Source organism: Zootermopsis nevadensis, unplaced genomic scaffold, assembly GCF_977971745.1.
Source record: "Zootermopsis nevadensis isolate Lab colony 2312 unplaced genomic scaffold, Znev_1.0 Znev_ptg000007l, whole genome shotgun sequence".
NCBI lineage: Eukaryota > Metazoa > Arthropoda > Insecta > Blattodea > Termopsidae > Zootermopsis > Zootermopsis nevadensis.
In genome coordinates, this window is record NW_028259139.1 from 12822851 (window position 1) to 12838870 (window position 16020).

A 16020-nucleotide genomic window follows, 5' to 3' on the forward strand; every position below is an offset into this window, starting at 1 on the left:
TGATGTTCTATTTCGATAATATAGAGTACACCCTTTTCTATAACAAATTAATGTAGAGTAAGAAAGATGTATGTGTGTTTAAACAGTGGCATGATCAGTATCACTGAAAAACCGACCTGTCACATTACAAGTTGCTCTTTCGAAATAAAATTGACCAGAAAGCCCAAACAGTACAGCTAGAATCTGCCTCATTAATTAGTTCCAGCGCTAAAGTAACAGTCAGTTCACGCTCGCAGTTCTGATTACTTGCGACTCCATGCAGAGAAGAATCTCGCCTGCCGCTAGAGAATCAGAACCTCATCCAATCCGATCCCCACCTCATCCCGTCGAGTTCCAAAACAGGAAATATCTCCTTCAGAGTAGTAACAGCCAATTGCCCAATTGAAGATCCTCTCCCTAGCGCCTGAACACCGTAATTCAGTCACGTCCGCCCTCGTTTGTGAAACGTTTTATAAATCACACAGCGTTATCAGCCCAGAAGCAGAAATCTCGATGTGCACATGTGGGCTTAATCACATCTACCCTAAACTTACATGCCACGAGTGTAACGCCATCAATCTCTTCAGACTTATTTATTCAGGTGCCACCAAGTCCATGGTCCATGACGATGACAATTCCTCGCCTGATGAAATATTTCTCCAACTTTTATGGAAGCAAAATATTAATTACAGCGTTCACAAGAATCCACTCATGGGCGATATCCTGCGTCAGTTAAATACTGTACGTATCCTCACACAGTTTTCCTACGTTCCACTTCAATAATTATAATACCCACGCACACGTAAAAATCCACGACGGTCAAGTGCAGATGGCACAGCCAAGCCTCACGGTGGACAACAACGTAAACCACAAGACAGACTTCGGTCATTAGACTTAGAGCTGCAGTACAAGAACGCCTCCACCTCGAACAGAACACGACCCAGCGCATATGGATGACTCAATGGGATAATACACCAGTTCGTGTGCAACATAAACCATAAAGTGTGGTTTATAAACATTACATAAATGAGCAGGACATCGTCTTTATACACAATGTTTTGTGATACGTTATTGTATGAACTATATGGATTTTATGGACTGATGATGACGTCATGAGGTTGAAACGCATCTGGCACAATGTGTTTTAAAGTGTAAACAGCTGGTTTGTATATGTGTTTTGAAATATAGAAATTTTTATGTTATCTTCTCCTTCGTCACCAAATTCTGTATGCATTTCTCAGCTCACCAATTCGCGCTACATGCACCGCCAACCTCATCCTCGGTACAAGTTACTAAAGCTGAAACTTAATACAATGACCTGTTTTAGGCCTATACTCCCTGTACGCTAAAATTATCAAGACCGACGTGTAACTTCCGTTCAGTCGTTCCGGTACGTTTCAGATTTTTGACACAGGCCACAAACATGTATCTGTTTTTTGATGCTAGCTACTTAAAACCACAAATTTTAAGAGATTATTTTTCACTATTTTTACAAAGGCACGTGTTCGCAGCACACGTAGTCAAAAATTATAAGTAAAATATATCTCACTGTGACGAGAAAAGAGGTAAATTCTGAATCAGTGAATCCATCAAACATTTGGTACGACTCGTTCTATTGGCCCGTCCCATAATGTGTACCTCCAACAAACAACGCATACACACATCCGGGACCAGAGCGAGATTCGAACTATCGATATTTCAGCTCTGTGAAGGCGAATGTTTCAGACCATAATTCAGCATGCACACGGTTCCGTCCATAGCAACTAATCACTTGACTTGGCAACGCGTTGCGTTAAGACACTTGAGATTCCAGGGTGTCCAATAAAATTTTGTGGCAACGACTGATGAATTCATTCCCAAGCCTTTTGGTCGGACATCAAAAATCTACAACATGCAGTTGGAAATAAGTAACAAACAATCAAAGAAAAAAAATAAGCCACACACAACACGAACAGGGAGGAGGGGCAGTTATCTGATAGGCGAAACATGTGTCCCCCAAACAACATCTTACAACAGAAATACCATAAAAAGTAAAAAAATTATATATATATATATATATATATATATATATATATCCCGCAACAGAAGACAGAAACCATGTCACACGAAATCAAGTAAGTAGCTCAAATACTTCTGACTTAAGCTGGAACCATCCCAACGCATCACAGCAGCATCAAAAATCTTTAAGACCTATGCCCTGCTTCACACATCCTTGATAAGAGATACCTGGTGCACAGCCAACATATTTAAAGACAACAAAACCAGGATCTTAAACGGAACAAATTCAAAACAATTGTGTCGTGTTACTGAACGTAAATTTGAAAATATCCTACGCATCAACCAAACTTGCCTGGAATCGAAAATTATTAAGATTCGTAATAATGGTCGGTGTAGGTCACCAACTGACTTGGGGTTTGATTCCGAGGAGGCACACATAAGCGCCTATCGAATTGATCTGGCGGAGGGGAGAACTATTTCCCTGGAGTAAAACCGGCCCCAGCGTGACATCTTCACTCACCTCCAACTACTGTAATGCAGACGTTAAGAATACGTAGACTGTCTCGTGGCGTAGTGGTCACTTGATACAGCAGAAAATCTGTGTTACGAACACGCACTCGAAAATCTCCAGATGAGTGGACGCAGAGGACGATCACTTCAGTGCGTGCACAATCCACCGGGCACATGCACTCCAGCGAGTGTCTTGACAGGACATGAGTCCTACCTGGTCCAGTGACACTGATCACACATCTAGTACAAACTGTGCGTGTCACAGCTGGGCTAGGTGCACACTGCACAAAGCGGCTCTCCCCCCCCCCCCCTCCCCCACCAGCTCGCAGTAAGCGCGCGCCATCTATCGGTACCGTGTGAAATCAGACGACAATAATTAAAATGTCGTTAGGTATACAACTTAATTTTTATATTTTAAACAACTTCATGTCAAAAAAAAGCTATACACCCGCCATTGCAGTAACGGTTCTAATCATTCTGCTTGAGTTCCTCAATTGGCAACTAGTGTCCTACAGGTCACAATAACTAACCAACAGGACTATAAGACTAACAAACGCACCAGATTATTTGGTACAATAGCTACCGCGGACAGTAAGAAATTTCCTGTTGTGATAACTAAGTATTCTCCACTTTCTTCACAAATCTTGGCAGTGGACAGTGGAACTGTTCGATTAACGGTGATTTCCGTTTCGGACAGCGTTAGCAGTAAAAGACACGTCCGGAGGAGTAAAACGAAAGCAAAATGCGAACCGGCACCGAAAATATTGGGTCATAAGTAAATGTGCAAGATGGAGGCTGCATGTTCGTTGAAGATGTTGGTGTCTACCTACAAGTCCACACGGCTTTACAACCGAAAATCCCATTAAGTACGAAAAAGAAGACGAAGACCCGGAAGGACAATGACTTCTGCTTCCGTCTACAGAGTCCAAACGGCGTACACAGTGTTTAACAGGTTCATAATGTGCATGTCTTCTGTTACCACGCGGTTCACTGTCTCTGATTTTCACCTCTTTTCAAAAACGTAAAGACTGAAGTATTCAACACTATCGTAAGGTGTTTCAGAATAGAGTGTCAGGAAGAATAACAAAACAGCATAGCGAGCTCCATAATTCGTTCTCTGCGCTAATTATTATATGTACAAATCAAAGAGAATGAGATGGGTAGGACGTGAATGCATACAAAATTTCGATTGGAATATTTGAAGAAAAGAGGCCACGTTTGAAAATGTACCCTGGTATCGGCGAAGGAGAACTGGTTCAGTGCAGACGCCGGTGTTATGGTAGGCTGATGCGAGAATAATAATAAAATTTCGGTTTCATAAAAAGCAGGAAACGCCTTGCTTAGCTGAGCGAGTAAGATCCTGTACAGTTAGTAAGTCAGCTCGACCTCCGAGTGCTTTTCAACAATAATCTAAAACGGTGGTCTAGACTGTTAGCGATACACCAAGTAAGGAATTGAATAAAACTCGGTTTATTTAAAAACCAACATTAAAATGAACTTATATTTTCACTTAGACCGGAACGTGACGGAGTGCGACGGAGCACCGCGACACTGCATCCAGCCGTGTTTCGCACGCGACGACACGCGTGTAAAGAATTTTAAGCATACATCGTAACAGAATTATGAGGTAAAGGGGCAATACATGTGTGCCTTAAACCAACTTTCATGGTCCCTGCACAGACGGATGTGCAGTGCTACGCTCAGCCGTTCGATTGCCGTCCGGAACTGTTCGCAATGCGCTCTGCAGCTGTTATCGCGAGGATAAGGCGGTTGAAGCATTAAGCTGAGACACAGAGAGAACTTGACGTTGCCGTCCAGACAGACTAACAGTACAGCAATGTCGTTCCAAAATAATGCTGACGAATTATCAATCTGGGACAGCAGATCGGTTGTCATGACAGAATTCTTGTGACTTCCTTCTGCCCCTCTGGGCAAATACAGCGACGTCATACAACAGGCCACGACCGATTCCTGTTCATTATTCAAAATCAAAAACTCAGTGCCGTCTGGATCAATGCAGCAGAAACACTTTAATATTCCCATCTCCTATCTGAACACGTAAAGACTGAAATACACAGAACTATAATTTTGCCTGCTTTGTACTATTATCAGACTTGGTCATTCTCCCTAAGAATGTGAAGACAAACTGAGAGACAAACATTTTTAACTAAACGAGAAGAATGTATCAGAAGGCTGGTGACGTTTAAATAAAAATGAGGTGAACACAAACATATATAGAACTTCGTTACAACAGTCCTAAAGCAAGAAAAAGACTTTGGAGACCTGGATGTTGATGGATGGATGTCTTGGAAGAGAAGGGCAAAAGTTGTTCCCAGAATTTAAATGTCTGACAGGACCAAACGAGGAAGAGGGCTGTTCCTTCGAATTCCAAAAACAGGTAGTTCGCAGAAGGAAGATGTTGTATGACGGAAATAAACAATTATTCAGCCACCGGATGGGTCACGTAAGTAGAACAATAGCTGTACTCCTAGATAAAGCTGCTATCAGTAGAATGTCAAAGTATGTCAGCATTGTCAATAGTTGAGGATCTCTCATTCCTCATACTTGCTTCATCTCAAGTCAATAACCCTGCATGCGTTATCATCAAACATTGCACCAACGATTACTGATAAACTTTTCTCACATTTCACCCGTCAGTTGTTAAGAAATTTCAAAATCACTGAAGCAGACTAAAATTTATTAACTACACTTTTCATATATACTACAGTCAAGTGAAAATTAATTAGAACCCAAGGTGTGGACAGATCAATCCAATGTGCATGAAAATCAAAAACCAGTCTTCTTACGCAGCAAGAAATTCTTAATTTCAACGTAGGCACCGCTGTCTGAGGGAGTCAAACATTTGTTTATTGTGCACAGTCAAAGACGATGTATAATGTTTTGACCAAGTCCGTGAACGTAATGTGCAAATTGATACGAAAATCTTGCGCTGGGGTCACAAATGTTGTTTTGAATTGAAAAACTGCACTTCGCACTTCAATATCTTGGACACATAAACACACAGACAATCCGAACATCGCGTTCCTGGAAAATTATTTATTAGTGTTTCAGCCGTCATTTGAAGGAGACTACATTTGTAAATTATAACTTTCTAATTCGTTTCGTACTTTGACGAGACGAAAACACTCAAAATCCATACAAACAAGAACCACTGAACCATTGAGGCGCCAATAAAGTGTAGACAGACAGACAGAATTATCGGACTCGGCGCCAGCAGAGGGTGCAACACCAAATAAATGTGACGCCACATATCCACCACCACAAATCACTGTCGTGAAAGGAAAAATCCAGATGCGGAGGGTCGAACCATATTTACTTCACAAAGTACAAACGAAGGCGTGCCATATTAAGGACGTCATAAACACATCAACGTTTCAGCATTCTTTTGTACAAACTGGAGGGAAGATGGTCACCAGGTAATGGAGACTGATTTCACAACAGAGCACATCCAGGGGAATCAGCCCCACAACAAACTCACACAGCTCAGTTCATCACTAATATCTAATATTAATAGAATACGTAAGAGTTATAGTTGTAAAGTTGAGGATAAATTTAAAACGAGTACCACAGAAACAGGCTGTGAAGGTATTCATTGGACTTAACTGGCTTAACACGTTACAACAACAGGATTCTGTGATGATAAATCCTATAACTACAGAGATATTAAACTGACACGATGCATATTTATCGAAATATAAGAAAAATGATTTCATTGCAGCGTGATACCTGTGTAGTAATAAGATTTGTAAGTAATGAGTAAAGACAAAGCCAATGAGATGTGTAAAATAACAACGAATTTGTGTGTGTGTGTGTGTGTGCGCTTCGACAGTAAAGTATATCGCGGCAAATCCGCTCGGGGTTAATCCAAAACACCAACCCGCCATGAACTATGGGCATGCGTAACAGGTAATTAACATCCTCATTTGTCTCGAGTTAAGAATGAAAAATTCCAGCACCATTGTATTCCCTTTCAGTCATAAAAATTCTAAATGGCCTCCTGAGAGCAACGTTGCGCAATCAAAAGCAATTAGGACAATATCCTGAGACCAAAACACGTCGAGTGGCGACAAGTGGACCAACTGACCGGCGACAAACAATCGCGACGCGGCGTAACTCTGTCGCCAAGTAACACGCAGGACCTCCCCTCCCCCATCACATATCTGAAAGGACACGAAAAACTGCTACCACAATTCAGTCAGCAAAGATTCTGGGGTCTGATAACTGAGGTTGCTGACAATATTGCACCCCTTAAATGTAACGGGACTGCTTGGATTGACATCAGAACACAAAATTGTTGGCTCTCAGGGGTAGGAGACCTGATAAAATCAATCAAATGATACAGCAAGTGTCAGAATGTAACAATTTTAGAAGTACCAGCTTTGACCAGGGGAAAATAGATGATTATAAGCCCATAAGTGCGTAGCAACAAAATTGTTCAGTGCAAGAAGGGAGTAGAGGACTACACGTTCAAAGTTACAGCTGAGGGTTTCCTCAGACCTGACTTCAATCAGTATAAGAAGACAAACAAATACAACGATTTAAGTAAGTCCGTAAGACTGTCGCTCAGCTGGTCAATAACCTAAACATACCTGAGCCACCTGAATCCAGTTCACACTCCCACGCTCTGCTATTTTAAGATGTTTTAATATTATTCGTCCATCTACACCTAGGTCTCCGTAGTTGTCTCGTTACTTCGGGTGCTCTAAAACTCACTCGACAGACAGTAACAAAATTCTTAGTTCTTTAACGACTGTTTCAAATAGAAATGTTTAAAAAAGCGCCGAATAAGATGGGGACTTGTGTACTAGACTAAGCACGAATTTAGCAGCGGGCGGTGGTCTATTTCGTGATCTGTCCAGAAAAGCCGATAAGCACCACAAGACGCAGAGACGGCTCGCTTTCCGACAACGTCGCGTCACAGACGAGTTATTCTTCATGCTTTTATTCTTAACCCTCCTGTTAACACGAATATTCCATTCCATATTGAATGGGGCCCATAATCCAGTCAGTGGGGACTGCTCCAGAACGAAATGAACCATAAACGGGCAAGACACAACAGTACATACTAAGTTCCTTAAGGTGGCGCGCGATTTCGCAGTGCAAACCACTCAGCATGACAGGCAGAAGAACCGAATTTCTCACTTAAGACAACACCAACAGAAAGGGAAACCGAGGGTAACTGATTCAGAACGCAGCAAGTGTGTTGCGGGCGGACAGATACTTCGGAACAAATATTTATTATAATTATACACAGGTATCTTTGACTAAATAACTTGAGAACCACGAAAAATTTTTACTACACCAGGACAGGCCGGGTGTAACGCTGGTCACTCACCTTTTAGTTGCCATATTAAGCACGTGAGACATCTCCACGTGTATCTGTACTACCGCTTATCTGCATTTTTCTGGAGACAATGAGGAACACAAATATCTCAAGATAACAGATATCCGACCTACATACAAAGCAGCTACTTCCCAATTCAAATCACATATATTCCAACCTTATACAACCTCGTTTTTTTGCAGATATTGCGTTTTTTATACAAATTGAAGGTTTGTGGCAACCCTACGTCGAGCAAGTCTATCGGCGCCATTTTTCCAACAGCATGTGCTCATTTCGTGTCTCTGTGTCACGTTTTGGTAATTCACGCAATGTTCTCGCATTGTTTTTTAGACATAATGCTATTGCACGCTTAATATACTACAGCATACTGTAAACATAACTTTTATATGCACTGGGAAACAAAAAAATTCGCATTACTCGCTTTATTGCGGTGGTCTGGAACAGAACCCGCAATATCTCCGAGGTTTGCCTGTATATGAAATTATGTCACTGACGCCAGATATTAGAACCAACGGCGAACCCAGAACTTGTCACTACTATGCAAGGTAACAGAATTCCTAATCTAATTCATGAACTGGGCTGAAATTGTCTCGAACCAAAACTCTGAACTGTGAGCGCGAGGCGTAAAGAGTGGTTGACACAAATTTCGCCATCCGCCGTCAGAGTGGCTTGCTAACTAAATTCAGAATAATGACAGCATCTGTAAATCAACAGTCATCAACACAGGCATTCCACTGTACTGTGTACCAAGAGTCGTTTGTTGAAGAAAAATAGGTCAGCAGGTGTTTGCTGGTGGACCGAATTCAACTTTCTTTTTCCTGTGAAAAACTCTATTCATTAATAAAAATCAACACAATCATTATCTGGAACAAACAGTATCTGTACGCATCGAACAGAGACCTCGTGCCAGGGGGCAGAGCAACTACTGACAGAATGAAAAGCTCTGTACTTCTATTGACAGCAGCCATCCACATCTCTTCAGAACCAACTGTCAGATTCTTTACATCTGACAATTTCCGTATATTGAGACCCCTATAGTAGCAGAACCCAAAAAGCCAAACACTGCTAATAAAAAAGTCACACAAGAATTTGTGCCTGATAGTCGTCTGCTCCATCCACCGCCTAACCTCACACAATCCTGCAGAAATCAATTTTAATATTATCATTCCTAGAGGATCTACATAAATATTCTACACACATTTCTTTTCGAAGTTTGGAAGTTTCTGACAATGGGACGACACATTGTTTGTTTGTTCGTTCGTTTGTGTTTTACTTAATCCATCGTTTGGGTTTTCAGAACACAGACGACAAAGGCAAAAATTCAATTCTGCGCATGTTTGTTGTGTTCTACAACCGACCAACAAGCCCAGCCCAACCTCGCGTAGCGTCCTACATTTCACCATCATAACAACGCCAGCTCCTCGCTGTGTTGTCCTAAGTCAGACCACTTAATCGTATTGTAATTTACGTTCATCCCCACAGTAAGTACACACAAACGCAACAACTTATAAATTAATGTTTCGGTAACAATGTCCTTGGTGCTTGAAACGAACAAATGACCAAGTAATATAATCTGAAGTTGTTAAGAACTACAGGCTATTTGTGCATATCTTATTATTATTCACGGTGCAAAGCGTCGTTTCCTAACTTGACAATTAATTCAACTTATCGTACATCTGTGAAGAACAAGAGAGCCTACTGCCAACTGCTTGTTGCTTGCTCTATGAAGTAAACTCCTTCTTGGAGTCATGATAGTCGCTCGGCTAGTCAGGAGAGATTCCTCGCATGTCATGGAATCATAAGGCTCATTATCGTGTTGACAAAAGCCCGCCAATGAACATTATCTTCAGCCAGTTAAATTCTGTCCACATTACCCCGAGTCCGCGTGCAATTGGATTATTTCGTAACGAGTTTTAGACTACACAGTTCTTAGTCCCCAGCCCTACGCCCAAACTAGAGGACCACCACCCGCCATATTCTCAACTACCCTCCGTACGTACAACGAGGTCGTTTTCTCCTTCCGCAAAACGAGGACAAGCAACGAAACAGAATCTTGTACCAATGAGCACGATTCCAGCAGAATGCATGTATCAAAATTAGAAGCAGACATCGGAAAACCCCGTTAGTGTTAACAGGTTCTGATGTTCGTAGAAATGGGACAGTTAAATATAAGAGAGATATCCTAACTATCAGCTCTTGCAATACTCGAGTATCAAATTTAACGGTGAATAAGGCATAACGTGTATACTCGTGCCTCTAACAAGACAAGATCCAACAACGATATAGCTGGACGTGGAACGAATTGTGGGCAACCAAGGCAATCACGAAGTACGTCGTTATGCAACACGTCAAAGCGTTCTTCCAGTATTTCCCTGGCCACTTTATTTCAGACACTTGTGATTCATGTTCTTTCGTCAAAACATAATGCCCCGTTTCATATCAATACAACTGTCCTGAGCGACCCGTCTGATCCCGAAGTGCGACAGTGGAACCCTTCCACTCGTAGTGGGGCAACGAACGTGGCGCTGTGTTATTTTTGAACCGAAAGCGGTCCTATAAAATGTCCCAAATTAGGCGCATACCACGGTAAGTTGGTCGTTGACCTGGGGACTAGACGGACCTGTACCTCATCGACTTACCGTCAGGTTGAAGTCATGTCACTTATCAACATCAGTCCGTTTACATTTCATCAGTCATGGATGCCCAAAATGTTTATATTCGGAAGAGACAAGTGGCTGGGACAAAACTATAAAGATATATCTTCATTTTGAGAAAGTTCACGAGGGCCGTGGAATTAATTCAACTGGCTTAGGATACGGTCCAGTCTAGGGCTTATATGAACACGGTAATGAACCTTCGTGTTCCATAACAGACACTCCTTCCACACACAGCCTACGCGCAATACCCAACAAAACACCAATGAATCTATGTCCCGTCGCACTGTAATTACAAGCGACAATCGCAAAGTGACATGTTCCGTTATTCCACATGGGTGGTTTACAGCTTGTATTCTGAAACGTGTTGTACCACAACTGACGGTACTAATTTGCACTGCCACACCAGAACGCCTACACACAGTTGAATTATCGGTACACCGAAAAATAACACGACAGACTCGCATGCACAAGGTACTAATTGAAATCCCGTGCAGAAAACCGAATATTTTATCTTCAACGCGGATTCTCTTAGACTCCAGGTGAGTTACAAGTGATTTAATGCATATACCGATGTCAAAAATCTTATTTCCAGCGCCTCCTTGGCGTCTCTCTTCGCCCCATAGGTTTATAAATCGGCCATCTGAGCTTACCCATTCTATCTGCATGATCCTGCTCTTTTAATATCTTCAGCTGAGCGTATGGGCCATTAAAGTTCTAATTTCTGCAACTCCCGTCTTTTCGTCTCTCGGGATATGTCCAAGATCTGGTACCGTATTTTACCGAAGTGTCTGTGGGCTGCTTCAGTTACACGCGTACAACTCTTCTCTCGCTGCCCACTGGTTCCACCTCGCCATCTCGCCCGTCCAATCAGCAGACTCTGTCCATCCATCTCAACGCGTCTTCCCGCCGCCAGCCCTGTCGCTGCTGTCATTTCCACATCCATGGACTAAACAATTTCTACATGACCTCTGGAGGTAAAACCAGTCTCTTTCAAAAAAATAAAATACGGGAAGGGATGTCACCCTTCCTTTCATACCTGATTTTTAACGACAAGATATTTCATCCCAACAAAAACTCTTGGAGGGTTGATTACCCGCTGTCTGACAGGAGAGAGCCTTGGGTCACTGGAACTGTTGCAGTGGCTCAAGTCACAATCAATGTCTAAACGCTGGGCAACTCTTCGTTTTTAAATTCCTAACTTTATGGGTCCTTCATTTTAATACAGAGACCAGTGACTTTTAATGTTTCCATGCCGACAGAGGGGACCGTTCTAACCCAAACGAACATGTCACTAACTCTTCTGTTACTCCGTTCAACCTGCCAGGTCATGTGAGACTCGCTCAGATCTTTCCAACTGAATCTTCCTCCCAGGAATAACAGATCCCATATATTTCAACCAACCTGAGGGGCATAAAAACAAGCCGTTGTCAGTTAATTCTGTGGACCACTTTAACCACATCTGTGGCACTGAATGTTCCCGTCTGTCCATCATGCCTTTTTAACAACCATCCAATCCGAAAAAGTATAAAATTCAGGCTACCTAGAAGACTCGAAGAGACAATCTAAAGTCCTGGAAATGGACAGATGCAAATTAATCTATGTGATATGCTTCGCATGCTTCTAAAACTCGCGATAACTGACCACCCACAAATATACAAGACGCATCAGTTCTGTTATTAAAAGTGTCGCACTGTTTCTAGTACAGAAAGCAGCAGTCGCGAATATTCTAATTTTGTTGAACTAAAAATCAGCCATTCGTTTATTTACTAGACGAGCGGGGTTAAATTACCGGTAAGGATGTTGACAATTCTAACTTCAACCCTGAAAATGGAGCTCGTATATCACTCCGAAACGATGGTATACAATCAGAAGACCACAGTTTAAATACCCGAATTGTCTCTTGAACAAGGCAATTTTCTACAACAATTTAAACAGACGTTGCAAGTTTTTGTAAAATTTATCACGACAAAATTTGATAATCCTATACTGAACGGTGTTAGTTTTTTTTTTTCCAAATAAGAAGTTTGCTTGATGAAGTTGATGACAGAGGCTTAAACAGTACCGGGATGGGCATATTATCACCACTGCCATGATGCTCATACCGACAAGTCTACTAACTGATATCTGTAATACTGAACTCTCGTGGATCCTGTAATCGCGACGCAAGCTTCCACTGTTAACATTTTAATTATGACTTTTCATTTGCATTTCTGAAGTCTATGGAAAACGGACGCTACTTCTTAGAGTGAAATTCCCCGGCTCTGGCTTGCCAGATCATGTTACGGCGCCTTGCAAGGACAAATACCTGCCCGCGTCATCAGAACGAGGGAAGATGATGCGAGTTTCCGCTGTCATCCGAAGCCTCACGTTTCACTTACAAGAGAAGGCAGAAGAGCCCGTGAGAGAACTCACGTTATCACGATAGACAAACACGCCAGTTATATGAAGACGTAACTTACTGCTAGCAGCAGCTGCTTGTATTAGCACGACAAACAGCGAGCGACATGTCTAATTTCATGGGGGGGGGGGGGGGGGTTTGGAAAACCAGAAACGCGTTAGCTCCATCAGCCGTGAACTGAAAGGCACATACGCTCTTCGGTTTGAATCCAGTTTGAGACATAGGAGTATATCCGCGCTTCCCTGAGTAATACGAACCCTCAAATGCTTAAAGAATTTTTTCAGAATGAAATCCAGTCAGAAAAGGCCATATGTCTAATCCTTGATTTGTGAATAACTAGTCGGTTAATTGTTGCTACGAAAACCCGTAACTGAGTTTGGGAATTGGTGATTACTGAATAGAATTTGAGGTATTCACGGCGGTAGGTCCGAACATAGCTGACTTCTGGGTTGTAGCGCCGTGTAGCCTGGTAGAAAATTACAAACGTTCCAGAGGTCCTTGCTGCCTCCATCAAGGCGTTGGTAAACTTCTGCCAGACTACACGCCGCTGCAACTCAGAAGGCAGCCATCCTCGGTGACAATTGAATTCTACGGGTGACAAAAAGCAGCTGTTACAAAGACGACCGTCAGCTGATGACTCCAACCGATGGAATCCAAACACGGAACTTCAGGTAATGCGCAATCAAGACAGAGACGCAAGTAAAACGTTGTTGCGGTTCAGAAGCAGATCGCATAATTGATAAAGTATTGATGACATGATCAGAGACAGACGCCGCCATTGTAATTCAGGGTCCTGTCTGCCTGACATTCTGTCACATCGGAATCAGGAATCGCAGTGTTCCTGTGCACTGTCAGCTGCAATTCCAAGTGCCGCCTTCAAACACTCATTACAATCACGCTGATGGCTTATACAGCAGGCTTAGACTGTGTGTGTGTGTGCATCGCAAAGTTTATCCATTGTGTCGTGGCTTCTCCCGCCCTGTGGTGATGCTTCAACTTGAAAAGCATTTGTACAGGGTGTTTAACAAGGCATTGCCTCTGGAATGTTCTGCTGTTGCAGTATTTACATTAACAGTTTTTCTTGTTAAATTGGCCAGATCGCGATCCGCACTTCCCCTCTTTTTTCGGTAAATCCTGGCATCTATTCTGAGCCAGGAGGGCGGATGAAATTAGGTTTCCGTGTTTTTTCTTAATCTCTGCGGGAAAATGTTGATGTAATGCTTTTAAACATTCCACGTCCGTAACATTGCATATCTTTCTACTAAATTCATAATTTGTTTATGTAATTGGGATACATCATTAAACCACCAGGAACAACATAAAATCTTTCGAATCAACCGATGTCCGACGGAAGCCAGGCAATTGTCAAACGCACAAACACAAAAAAACCGACAGGCTTGACACCAGACAAACGAAAAATGCAGACTCCGCCGCACCCCACGACAGCAGTTCGCACTTCTTGCTACCAAAGTCGCCACGGTCACAGTGCAGGTGCCCCTGAATCGCTCTACCACTGTGACGGATTGAAAAATGCTTAAGTAACAATTTCCAATATAAAGACTAAACTATGTGTACAATACTTTCTGAAACACCCTATGACTGGCCTGTAAATGACAACAATAGGACAGTCGTTGCCAAGTACCTTACGCATTCCACTCCGAACAACAAGTTATCGAGACTCGTGGAGGGGGTCACCGAAGAATCATGTTTCTTTTGGTCCTCCTAAGGCAACTGCTGTGCCCCTATACCAGTATCACAGACACAAGATTATCGGTATCTACGGCATGCCAGTGGAGGTCGCCACATATGCCAACTTCAAGACCACGATGGTTTGAACGAATCTAAAATCGAAATATCACCAGCGCCATAATACACAGAACGGCCTTGAACTTGTAAATAATAAGCAACCGTAACTAACAAGTGGGTTGTGGTCTTGAGGCTTGTGACGCCGTGCAGTTGTCATCGTATCGTCTCCACCGCATACCGAAACGTCGCTACAAGTAAGCCAGCCCCTAGAAGACTACATGGCGTCACAATCCATAGTATCACATTTTTATCGCCATAAAAAACTTGAATTGTAACTAATTGTCTTTGGGCGAACGGAAAATAACCGTACAAAATATCCTGGTGAGATCAATTAGTGTACTTTAAGATGTTATAATGTATGATGATAATTATTCAAACACAGAGACTCTAATCCTTCGGAACCCCACAGACCAACATTTCCTTACATCGCAAAACCTGAACGGAAGAGGACCCTTTGGTGACTATTTGCTTCGAAGTTACAGAATATCACGCAATGGAGAAGGAAAAATGTTAAAATTCTTAGCGTCAGTTTCACAGAGGGCCAGATATGTCCGCCTATGCCTTGGCCACACCTACGACGTGTACTTTCGCATTAGCCACAGAAAGTCTGCGACTGCCAAGAGGCTAATTGGATTCAGTGACCTTCATAACCCAGTAAATCAGACCGGATTTGAGGGGCGGAGAAAGAAATGAAGTTGATAGAATTTTAAAACCCGTGATGAATGGTGAATTGTAAGAAGTACAGCCTGAAAAAAAAAACTTGTTATACCCTGATGAGTTCATGTGATACTCAGATTCAATTGAGAACCGAAACAAAACACAACTTCAGCCATAACTTCATGTGTTCGGCCTCATAAAGTTGGCAGTAAAAAAAATGACTGCATCACCCAAGTATCGATGTGCGGTCGTATTTATAAGTTCGATCTCTCCTGAAAATTCGGGGCTACATGGAAATAATTATCGTTACAGGACGTATTTAGGAAAGAAACTGACAAAAGGAAGCAATGTTTCGTCATAACGTGCTCTACGTAACAGAATGTATTTTCAGTTACCAACATTTCAGAGTATGGTTATTTGGTGAAACGCTCGAAATAATGATAATAATAATAATCAAAAGTAATTCCAATAATTATAGGAGCAACTGGAACTGTCTCCAAGTCACTCAGAAAATATTTCGCCAACATCCCGGGCGAACACGACATCAGGGAACTTCAGAAATCCGCCATTCTAGGAACATGTTACATCATTTCGAAAGACGCTCATGTAAAATATATAATAATGCCTCGCACGAAATCTGTTTAATGCAT

General features: G+C 42.2%; 1 protein-coding gene across 4 annotated transcripts in view; it reads right to left on the reverse strand.

Annotated features, from left to right (window-relative positions):
• Nucleotides 1-16020, reverse strand: part of LOC110829738 (uncharacterized) — a 210207-nt gene that overhangs the window by 44557 nt on the left and 149630 nt on the right. The window lies entirely within an intron of this gene.